The 13,174-nt window shown below is 34.7% G+C and overlaps 1 long non-coding RNA gene across 1 annotated transcript; it reads right to left on the reverse strand.

Moving 5' to 3' along the window:
- Nucleotides 1-6,105: 6,105 nt before the first annotated feature.
- LOC148765727 (uncharacterized) lies at nt 6,106-7,590 on the reverse strand. The gene is made up of 2 exons (XR_016029362.1): nt 7,390-7,590; nt 6,106-6,335 (listed from the first exon to the last, which is right to left on the reverse strand). It is a non-coding gene; the product is annotated as an uncharacterized LOC148765727 (long non-coding RNA).
- Nucleotides 7,591-13,174: the final 5,584 nt, after the last annotated feature.

Raw genomic sequence — 13,174 nt, forward strand, 5'->3', positions numbered from 1 at the left:
TCACCCCCACCCCCAGTTCCATCATCATCAGAAATAACAACTTCAGCATCATATGAACTTAAAAAATGCAGGATACAAATAATTGATTAAATAGACTACCAAATACATTCCAATGTACTACCGAATACATTAAAATCGATTGTTGTAAACAAACAAAACAACTATCAGTCAGTTTCAACTTCATCAACTCGACCACACCAAATATTTATTTCGATTACTGCGTAAACCAACTACGACACTCATATAAAACAACTCTGGTCCAACTGCGTGAACCATGCTCTGGCAACTATGTGAATCCTCTTCCAAACAAACATCATCAGACAAAATAAGGATGTATATGTGACGACGTAATTTTTTAAGAAACGATCTACTTTCTACCAAGATAATCAACGTATCAACACAAATCTTAAAAATGTCTACCCACCATAACACAACAACCCCCGCACAAATACAACGAAAATAAAAACGAAAAAAAAAAGTTCATACCCGCTTAACGACGGACAACGATGAACGCTCAGATCCGAACCTACCTCCACGCCGGTGAAAACTTCTTCAAAGCCGATGGAAACGATGAATCGATGGAGAAATTCTTCAAAACCGATTGTACACCTTGTGATAATAACGAAACCGCCAATATACTCACGTAATTTTATTCCGTGATTTTAGGCAACGTATCAGCAATCTCATATCACGTAGTTAAGGAAATAAATGCCGTTCAAAAATAAAGCAGGGGTATTAAAGAGAAACTAAATAATATATTGTGCCAAGGTGGCATATTTGGGTGTATATCAAAAAGGGAAAAATTAATTGGATCTACCTCATTAGAAAATATGAACAAATGGGTTATCCCTAATAAACCCTTTTTTTTATAGTAAAAGATAATGCTTTAAAAGGAAATATAAGAGTCCACAATGGAAAATCCAAAATCCCAAAAGCAGGAAAATAGGAATATAATTAGCATGAATAACACCTACACTATTTAGATGAGAAAGCTCGTTTAACGAGATCAATGTTATCAGAACCGAACCGGCTATAGAATCGGACAACAATTTGGGTCATGGGTTTTTATGGTCGAACCGGTTCAACCGGGATTTTGATTTTTCCTAATATGTCATTATTTTATTAATTTTAATATTTTAAAAATATTATTTTCTTTATATTTTTAATCTCCCACTTATTATTTTCACTTTTATCTATTTCACCTCACCTTTTACTATATTTTACTACTTATACTCTATATTTTTCCATTAGTTGTACTTCAAATCTGGCAATCGGCCACCACCCATGATCATATCCGACAATCTTTCGACCACTCATGACTAAATCCGGCCACCCACTACTAAGTTTTTGAAGGTTCGCTCGAATCTAGCCACAAATAACCAACTCAGCGCTGATTCGAGACGTTTTGGCCGAAAACCGGGTTCCTTGACTGACTCGTCGGTTCTCGGGTTTTACCCGGTCGAACCGGATTTTGGTCATTTGACCCCGGTTTTCGATTTTTCTGGTTTTAGATGTCAGACCGGACCGTTTTTTTGCCGGGTCACAGTTGAACCGGTCCGACCGGCCGGTTCGGTCCGGTTCTAACAACATTGAACGAGATTATTATGAGCCGCAAAATTTGAGTTTCTCGAGCAAAACATGAATTTCCACTTGAGCTAAATGTGTGTTACAATTATAATTATTATTTCAATTAATAGTTTAGTTATTCATTTATTTAGTATTTAGTTATTATTAATTAATTAGAATAGTTTGTTTCGGGATATATATATATATATATAGCCGTGTGTTTAGTTGTTAGGAGATTAATTAATTAGAATAGTATATTTTGGATATATAGTGATTAGGGGATTATTAAGTATTTTATTAGTATATGTAATTATCTTTCCTAGTTAGATTAGGATTCTAGGGTTTTATTATCTTTAAATAGTCGTCTTGTGCTAGGGTTTTTTTACAGAGAGAAATATTAAAGAATAGATCTTACGTTTCGTAGGAAATATTTATGATACTCAAGAGATCGTATCAGTTGGTATCAGAACGAAGTTGCGATAACACCAAGGTTTCGGTAGCAAGGCATCGATTATATCAAAGCTACGCTGGAGCAAAGTTGAGATTACATCAACACTTTGCGAAATTATGTCTTCCGAGAGAAAACGTTTAGAGCGTTGGAGCAAAGTTGAAAGTTGAGATTACATCAACACTTTGCGAAATTATGTCGTCCGAGAGAAAACGTTTAGAGCGCTGGAGCAAAGTTGAGATTACATCAACACTTTGCGAAATTATGTCGTCCGAGAGAAAACGTTTAGAGCGATTGGAAAAATCCGTGGAGGAGATACGGATTAGTCTCCAAAAACTGCTCGAACAAAGTCAAAGACGACGCCAACATACGAGCCGAAGAGACCGCCTCCGCCGACCAACAACACCACTGCCGCTGTCGCCGAGCCTATCGCCGGAGAAAGAGGACAATGACGACGATGACTTTTTCGAAGATCCATCGCTGCCGCCAATGCCAAGCCTACCGCAAAAGCCAGAGAAAAAAGACGACGATGATTTTTTTAAAGAGGTTCAAATTTTCGTTAGTGCTCCAAAAGAAGAATTATCTGAGTCACTTGAGGTAATTTGGGATGAAGACCGGAAATTAACAAGTGAGGAGAACGAAGAGCTACAATGGATATTGGGAGATTTCCATGGTGCTCAAAGGAAAGGAGACGAAGAACCTATGGTAATTGTGAATAAGACAAAATCTGAAAAGACGATTGAAAAAAATAATTTATCAAAAAAAAGATTGAGGATTTTTCGAGAAGCCTTCGAGAGTTCGTTTTATTAGTATAAACAAGATGTTAAAGACCTACCAACTGAGACGAGATGCAATTCAGTAGGCAAACAGTTGTTCAAGAGTCGCCTTGCTAGTATTCCACCTCGTGGCGAGCCATTTCAAAAGAAATTCGATGAAGGCAAACATAGGTGGAAAAGCAAAGGAGAGGGACCGAATTGACTCGAACCTTGAGAACAAGGTTCATTTCAAGCGGAGTGGAATGTTACGATTATAATTATTATTTCAATTAATAGTTTAGTTATTGATTTATTTAGTATTTAGTTATTATTAATTAATTAGATGGGAAATATGCAATCCCCCTAAAATGGGAAAATATTATGTAAAAAACCCATTTGACTTTTTAGACTTTTTCCCACACCCATATCCCAATCTTAATTAGTGAGACCCTCTTATTAAGATAGGATAAGACATAATTACCCTTAACAACAGTTATTAAAATAAATCAAATGTTTAATAATAATAAATTCATATAATCGTTTCCTTTTTTGTAGCGGTACGTGATATTCTCTACATAACATTCAAGCATTATTTCACCAGACACAATCAAGTATATTTTTGGGCGAGATCGAAGTGCCTAGTCGTCTATATACCGTTCTGTGCTTCGTGTTGAAGAAAAGTTGCGTGGAAAAAGGTGAGCCATGAATGGTGAGCCATGAATGGGAAGTTCTTTTTCTTGTAATTAAGATTATGGATTATGATATTTTTGATTCGCAATTTGTTATTGTTGTTTTGTTCCGATCTGATAGTTATGGGTTCGTCTTGTATATATGTTGTATCTGATTTCAGCTTTATACCGATTTACAGAGTAGTCACATTGCACTGGAATGTATGTAATTACATATTTTGTTTTGTTATGGTTTTTGACGTTTTTTACTGTATTTTGTGAGGTGCTTAATTTTATAACATAGTCGTCTCCCTCACTCTGATCTCTTTCATTCACCATCGTTGTCGTCGCCTCTCCCATCCTCCCTTTGGTTATTTTCGATTTTTTTTCATTTTGTTTTCTCTCCAAATCTGAAGTAGTAGCAGTAGCGTGACTATAGTCTGGTTCGAATATGACTATTGTTGATTTACTCGATTAGTGATTTATTAATTTCTTATTTGTTACGCGAATCTTGAATAACAGAGTATATGATGACGAGGAAGAGTGGTTCCGATTAATTCTCACGAATTCGAAGAAGGAAGATGCGATTCAAAACCAATACGAGTTTTTTTTCAAAAAAGAAGAGGTAGCTAAGCTTCTCGGTTTATCATACAGAAGAATGAAATTTTGTTTATCCGATCACATTGCAAACTAAGTTCGATATTCTGAGTTTTTTTCCAGATCTATGCGCCACCATCACCACCATCGTCGCCTGCCCTACTCTCGTTTTCGTTCACCGCCGCCACCATCGTTGTCGTCAACATCCCTTCCGCCTCTTTCGATATATTTCTATCTCTATCTATCTGTGTAATTTTTGATATTTTTTCCCTTCAAATCTGAACTAGCAGCAGTAACATAATTATAGTCATATTCGATTGGTTTTTTTTCTCCACATCTGAACTAGCAGCAGTTACATGACTATAGTCATATTGGAATATGACTATTGTTTGAATGTGACTGTAATCATATTCGAATATAAATATTGTTTTTATGACTGTAGTCATATTCAAATATGTTCTTTATTTTCGTTTCAAGTTGACTTGTAGTAACAACATTCAAATTGTGATCTTTTGTGTAGATGTTGCTAGGATTGTTTTCGTAAACAATAAGCAATCTTCATTGTTTTATATAATTTATATTCAACTATAGTCATATTAAAAAATAATAATAAATAAATAAAATACGAAATAAATCCAAAATAATAAAAAATAAAAATAAAAATTCGTTTTGGTTTTTTTTTTTTTTTTTGATTTGATAGCAAATTTTTCGGAATTGGAAGCAAATTTTTAGGAAATTAGATTGTTGTTATGGAGAGAGAAAAAAAAAAGGAATAATTGAGATAATTATGCTAATTAATTCTAATTAGCGAGATTAAGTGCCTCATTAATAGGGATTTTAAAATACTGATAATTATTAAAAAAAAAAAAAAAAAAAAAAAAAACGTGATAGGTAGTGAAAGGGTAAGATTTGAAATAAATATTCTAGGGATTTTCACAAAGGAAGAATTATGGTATGGACGTATCACCATTTTTCATCCATAGGAGGGGTGTATTGCTAATGACCCCTTAATTATAATAGTTTGTTTAGGGATATATATATAGCCGTGTGTTTGTTGTGAGGAGATTAATTAATTAGAATAGTATATTTAGGCCTCGTTTGCTTAATGCTACTAAGCTCTATTAACTAAATAGTAGGAGTTAGTAAGATGTTTGGTTGACGAGATTCGTATTTATTCTAGCCCGCTACTACACTTAAAGCCCGCAATTAAATGCTATTATTTGGTTAAATTAGTAGCACCCCTCCCACTGCGATTAATTTAGTAGAGGGTTATTAAAAGAGGAAAATACAATTTTATCCTTAAAATAATATTTTACTTTTATTAATTAAAAGACTTTTTAGACAATTCACAATTAATACCAGAATTTAACAAATTTAATACAAGATTAATCTAACGAATCAAACATCTTACTGACTAAATAATTAAGGGCCCATTTGATATACACCCCTCATATGGAACTTATATAGGGCTAGTTCCACCTCTAAAATTCTTTCTTTGATATACCCCCCTGGAGAGGTCAAAGTACTATTGGGCCCTTATGTTCAATTTCCACCCAACTGCATTCAGCATTTTCGCCCATACATTCAGCATAATGCTGAACTACATTTAGCATTTTAGGCCTGCATTTATCATTTTTATAGATTATTTTAATAAAAATATAAATTCTTATATTATTATTATTTTTTATATATATATATCGTATTTTGTATTTTTTTAATTTTTTAATTTTTTAATTTTTAATTTTTTTAAGTTTTTTTAATTTTTTTAATTTTTTAATTTTTTTAATTTTTTTAATTTTTTTTAATTTTTTAATTTTTTAATTTTTTAATTTTTTTAATTTTTTGTTTTTTTTTATTTTTTAATTTTTAATATTTTAATTTTTTTTAATTTTTTTTGGATAAATTCACAGTACTGAATTGACTATATATGACTACAGTATACCACAGTCATGTATAGTTATATGTAATCATGTACTGTCTTTTTACCCCAAAATTAATCTACACCAACAACAAAATTCACAATTTAATCTTGATATTATAAATCAACTAACCCAAAAAAATTGAAAAAAACACAATCACATGCATATAATCTTTAAAACATGAACACGCATTACTATACATTAAAAAACACATAACGTACATATAAATATATGTTACTACACGTGACTATAGTTATATACAATTATCTATAGTTATATAAGTGGCATAAGTCCGGAGTACTGTAGCATGAATCCAACTTCACAAAGGCACTTCATCGAATTTTATTCTCTGCATGTCATAAAATTATAATAAAAGCAAAACCTGCGACAAAAAAATACGAGTTAAATAGCAAAATGGAACATGAGAGTTAGGTTACATGAAAAATACAAAAAAAAATTGATTTTTTTTGTTGATAAATTTACTGAACTAAAATCGACTACAAATGACTATAGTATACTACAAGTCCTAAATATAGTCATGTATAGTTACAAGTAGTCAGGACTATACATGACTACATGTGACTGACTATATGTGACTGTATATGACTAAATATAACTGTATATTCACCTGACTCAAATCACCCATGTAAGTAACCATTACTGGTTAAATTTCTATTACAGACAAACAAAGCTCTCACACATTAGGTATTTCAAATCATCTTCACATAAATACAAAAAAAAATTACATATATATGATTTATAATAAAAAATCAAATTACATGAAAAATACAAAAAAAAAAAGAAAAACAATGAAAAATAATTTTTTTTGATAAATTTACTTTGGTGAACTATAGTCACATGTAGTTATGTCTTCTTGTTACTACATATGACTATATATGACTCTGTGTAGTCAACTATAGTCACATCTAGTTATGTTCATTCTCGTTACTACATGTGACTATATATGACTATGTGTACATGACCACATGTGACTATATATGTATATAAATAATATTCATCTACACCACCAAAAAAGTCATGATTATAGTTATCTATAATTACATATATATTGTTATATATATATATGACTAAATGTGACTCAAATTTCACTTCTCCACACAATAACAAAATTGATCTATTAGTTGCAAAGGAGTTGCATCCACAATGATTAAAGTCCAAAGTTTTTCCAAGCTTTTTAGTTGTAATATTTATTTATAAATAACAAACTAAAAAAAAGTTTTACCAATGGACACAATCTGGCAAGTTTTGCAGAGCATTGAACATAAGAATATGTCTTGTCAAGTTTTGACCTAATAACTATCCACTTGCTTCTGGTTAAAACAAAACACACACACACACACACACACACACACACACACACACACACATTCTTGGCTGAGATTTGTAAACAAATTAAAATTAACAAGTCGACTTACTGTGTGTCGGATCTACAGATTTGTTGTAAAAGGATAGCGATTTTCCACATCGGTTGCACTCTTCATTATTCGCATCTAGGGGCAGCAGTTTGAAGCAAATGGCGGTAGAAATAGTTGGTGGTTGAGCTCGGCAAGGAGGTGTGGCGCTAGACAGAAGGGGAGCGACCGCTTGAACAGTGGAGGTGGATCTATGGTGGGCGGCGAAAGAATGGTTAGAGAGAGAGAAAAGAACCGAGCAGCGCGGTGCAAGGCGGAGGTGGATCAACGGCGATTTTGCGCCGGTGGCGGAGGAGCAGCCGTGGTGGGGGGTGAGAGAGAGAAAAAAAAATCGAGAGTTTTGAGAGAGAAGAGGCGGTGGGAGGAGGCAGAAAAGCAACGAGAGTTGAGAGAGAGAGGGGTTAGGGTTTTAAATTGTAACTAAAAGGGTAAAATAGGTATTTCAATTTGTTCGGGGGGTCTGTCAAATTAAGTTTAGAATTTGGGTTTTTGACTAGGGAAGAAAAATCCATAGGACCTATCCCTATATATTTTCAAAGTTAGGGAGTTATCCCAAATTTCCCCAACAATTAATTAGTCAGTGGGATATTAATCCAATCTCACCTAATCCAATGTAATCCGATATAGGAAAGCAAACGAGGCCTTCAGATATATAATGATTAGGGGATTATTAAGTATTTTATTAGTATAGGTAATTATCTTTCCTAGTTAGATTAGGATTCTAGGGTTTTATTATCTTTAAATAGTCGTCTTGTGCTAGGGTTTTTTTATACAGAGAGAAATATTAAAGAATAGATCTTATGTTTCGTAGGAAATATGTATGATACTCAAGAGATCGTATCAATGCCAAAACTTACGAATCTCTTCAATGATAACTTTCGAGGACCAATGAATGAAAAGAGGATTGGGAATCAACTTTGAAAATCACGATATTTATCTCTCGTCTCAGGCATACATTGGCAAGCTTCCAAGCTGGCCAAAAACTCAACAACAAGGGGATTAAGGCAGGTAAGTGGATTTGATTTAGCAACACAATAGATCCGTTGTTGTTGGGACAAGAAAAGCAATAGAAGCCAAACCATCCACAATGGAGCAATCAGAATTAACTTTGAGCCAGTGTATTAGAAAATCTTTGTCTAGTTCAAATCTTTGTCTAGTTCATATATATCTTCCCAACCTTGAGTGAAGAGCAGGCTGGCTGGATCCAGTGGCATGGCCAGCATACGACACAGAAAACTCATTATTATTATTATTATTATTATTATTATTATTATTATTATTATTATTATTATTATTATTATTATTATTATTATTATACGGGCTCAATTGTCCTAAAAAGTCCATAAGAGAAATCCTACACAAAGCCCAAAGGCGGTCGAGGTCCACTTTGGCCTTGATCACTACATTTGACAAAATCTATCACCAACCCCACATGGGGTAGACATGAAAGGTGAATGTGACTACATTCAGCCTAATGTTAGAGACAAGGGCGGAAAGCCTACACCATGACATGGACCGGAAAGAAGCTCACTTGTGGCATAACTAGAAGCCTAGGACGCTCTAATGTAATACCCATTGGATTGACCCAGACCGCAGCCTAGAAAATAGCTCGCAATGGTCACATATATCACTCCCACGTGCAGTGCATCACGACCAGTGAGGAGGAGTGACCGTACCCATTATCCCATCCCTAGAGCATATATAAATATAATCTTGAGGCACAAGGGAATGGTAATCGTTTTATATACATTCATTCTAATATATTTCACTCGAATACGCGTATACCATTTTTCATTATTCCGACTAACTTGATCATCGGGGTGCTAACGCCGGGAAAACCTTCCCCATGCACTCCTTTTTTTCAAGTCTCATGGAGCATTTTGGCTTTCCTCATTTTGGGCTTTCTCCATCTTCGACCCACTTTATTTTTACTATTCCATTTAGGCTTCATCAACAGGCGTCTGCGGGAAACGGCATGAGTTTTTGACGTTGAGACTGGATATCGTAATGACTAACATAGCTTCAATGGATAACCTGGACACGCCATTAGGAGATATGGACTAGGTGAATGGTACGGAAAATGGAGAGAGTAGAGGGGACTTCCCCACCTCGATGGTCAGAAAAGCCCCTCCGGGGAATGCCAAACCGCATCCCCGATCGAGGATATCTAACTGATAGTCAGCATGTCAGTACAACATGACTGCACAGCTAGGCCACCGCTTAAGGCCAAAAAGAAGGTCATTCGCCCGCTGTCGACGGTAAGTCGCCTCGCAAGCGCAAGAGGTATTCGCGGAAAGCATGGAAGGATTACAACAGGAGATGACCGAACTCAAGCAGAACGCGACGCTCGCAAAACGACTTCATAAGGAGAATAATCCTTTGTCCAACTAAATAATGGTGGTCACACTTCCGACAGGCTACATTGCGGTCGCATTCACCTATGACAGGACCACGGATCCTTGGGCACACGATTTGTAAGTTTAGAATCATAGCTAGCTAGCATGGTTTCTCTCATGGTATAAAGTGCCTCGCTTTCGCAATGACTCTGGAAGATTCCGCACAACTGTGGTATAACCAATTACCATACATGGTGATTCATAGCTTTTAAGGATTCAGCTCGATGTTGATGGACCATTTCTCCATCTCAAAAAATTAGAAAAAGTCGGTCTTAACACTGTTCAACATTAGGCAAGGATGGAGCGAGCTGCTCGAGCTTTACATCAGCGGGTACACAAAGGCAACCCTCGAGGTTGATGGCCTCTCGCAGGACATCCTGACTAACGCCTTGATGCAGGGATTGAAGGATAGCGACCTATTCAGGTCGCTCGTGAAGAAGCCGAGCAGGCAGGAGAACCCCAGCCTAAAAGAGAATCCCACCCCGCCAATCCTAAGCAAATAGAGGTCATCGCGCATGCTCAGCGCGCACCTGCCAACCTGGATAAGCGAGTTGGTCCAGGACCGCGTTTCCATCATTACACTGCTCTAAGAGCATTTTCACTAGTTTCACCATTTTTTCACCAAATTTCATTTTTTATGGTGAAAAAATGGGTTCATCCCTCACTCCCACCGGTAGCACACCATTTTTTGTTTAAAAAAATGGTGTTTTTGGTCACCCATAAATTTATTAAACTTTCAACCAAACAATAAAATAATAATATTTCACAATTTCACCATTTATAGGAAATGAGTTTTGGTTTGTTCTCCCAAGACATTTCACTATATATGTCACAAAACTATAAATTTGACATTTATCATAATTTTAGTATATTTATTTTCTAAATATTAATTAGAGATCCAATTTAAAGCAATAATTTTTAACTACATAATTTAAATATATGTTATAAATTAAAAAAAACTATCTAAACATGATATAAAATAACCTCAAATAATTGTACATATATTAAAATCACACGTAAACAAAAATCTCATAAATTATTGCATGAATAAATAATATTACAACATCAATTAATCTAAACTCATAAAAGACGTTTTATTCACCTTTATTATTATCATCATCATCATCAGCATCATAATCTTCAACATCATCTAATTGAGGAAGCGATGAAGATGTTTATGTTCCGAAATCTCCGAACAACAGCAACTATAACAATCAAGACTGTTAGAAGCTAACTGGATTCTAATAAATAAGGGATGAGTATAGACTTGTGCAACAAGTCCTTATGTACCGTGAAACACAAAACGGAAGTCTCCTTGTTTACTTTAATTCTTTAATTTGTCATTAATTGTTTCTTTTATATAGTAAACTATCTTATTAATTAAAAACAGTTATTCTTAACTTAATGATTTATGTAGAAGTCTTGTGAAAGAAGAATTCTTATTTCCATATATTTCACACAGACGTGTGAGAATCAAGAGAAAGGATAATTCATTTTTATTTTTTCTAATATTGTCATTAATTGGAATATTATTATTTATATGGGATCTCCCTTCTAAGGATAAAAGTCATAGAGTTTTCCTTTTCTCATAGGGTTAACTGCAAAAAATCCCCTAAACTTTGGACGTTTTTGCGCTTTACCCCCTGAACGGAAAAAAGTTGCACGGGCATACATGAACTTACGTATATTTAGCACCGATTAAGAAATAGTCCATTTTTTGCCAATTCTGGCCGGAATCAATATCACGTGCCTTGCACGTGAATATAGCTGGGGTAAATTAGTATTTTCCCCTCAACCCCCCTTTTCTATCTCCCGCTAATTCTTCTTCTTATTTTCCCTCCAATTCTCTCCCCCCCCCCCCCCCCCCCCATTTTAACACAATTTTGCCCTAAATTAAGAACCTGCATCTCCCTTCTTCCCCCTTCTCGCACGCGATTTCACTCCCAATTCTTCAATGGATTTGACATGCCACTGTAGAAGAAAGCTAACCATCAAAACTTCATGGACTGACCTCAACCCAGGAAGGAGATACTCCACGTGTGAAAAATATCGGGTAAAGTTTCTTCTTTTTTCTTCTGATTTTGATTTCGCAAGTCAACTATATTCATTCTTTGTTCTTCTGAATTTGTTCTCTTTTTTTAACTAGTTGGGGGTTGTTACTATTTTGCTTGGATTGATCCACCTATGCGTGAAAGAGCTCGTCAGATCATACCTGGTTTGCTTCGTAGGATCAACAAGCTTGAAGAGGGCCTGAAGAAGAAACAAGAAATGAAAAAATGGCTGTGGATTGGAATGTTTGTTTCATCGTTGATTTTCTACTGTTTTCTGTAAAGTGATATAGTGGTTATGTATTTGGATTGTTATGTTATTTTAATGAACAATGAAGCTTAGAAAGTGGTTGTGTGTTTGGAGTACTCTGTTTTTCTGTTAGAAAATGGTTAGTTTTGATGTAATGGCTGTTTCTAATGAATTAATGAAATTTAGTTGTCAAATTGAGCACTCCTTTTGTATGTCTGTTTTGTTCTTTAAAAAATTGACTTCTTTGTGTTGCTATGTACACAATTCAGAAACATCAACAAAATTTAATAGAGGAAAACAAGTTTAATCCATACAAAATAACATTAGTTTAATCCATACAAAATTCTACAAATCATGATGACTACAAAATAACACAAGTTTTATCCAAACGATGCAAGTTTCATCCACATAGTGGATCCACAAAAAGCAAGTTTAAGTCAAAAAAACAAATCAGACAAAATCAGTGGATGATTTTTTTGGTTTAGGTGTTTGATTGTTGGGTGCTTGGCATTGTGAGCTTCTTGTTGTATATGTCTATCATCATTGCCTTCATTGGCTGAAAATGAGTCAATGGATAAGACTGTTGGTTACTTGACAAAATTGTCGAGTGCTTGAAATTGCTTCCAACTGCACTCTTGTCTGTAACATTTGAATTTCTTGATTGTTGAGTGCTTCCAACTACAGCCTTGCCTTTGTCACTTACATTTTTTGATTGAACAGGTGGTTGTGATTGTAGACTGCTTCCAAGTGTACTTGGGGCTTTGTCCTTTGCATTCTTTGAGGAAAAAAATGGTCTCCTTGGTGTTCTTGCTTTGGGTATCCCCAGACTCTTGTTGGGCCCTTTTGTAGGTTCTTGTGATTGTTTCTTCTTGCATTTTCTTTTAGTTGGAGCATTCTCTTCAATCTTAACATTGCTTTCAATCTGCACTTCACTCTCATTTTGCATTTTATTCACATCATTGTTTTCAGCCTCCAAAAATATACAATAAGTCAAAATCATGTAGCCAACTTCAATCTTATTTTACAAAAAAACATTACACTTACTGGAGGCATTTTCAATTCAGCATACACTTCATCAATTAAATCAAGGTCAA

This window comes from Erythranthe guttata, chromosome 13, assembly GCF_056151865.1.
Source record: "Erythranthe guttata isolate IM_541 chromosome 13, IM_541, whole genome shotgun sequence".
Classification (NCBI taxonomy): domain Eukaryota; kingdom Viridiplantae; phylum Streptophyta; class Magnoliopsida; order Lamiales; family Phrymaceae; genus Erythranthe; species Erythranthe guttata.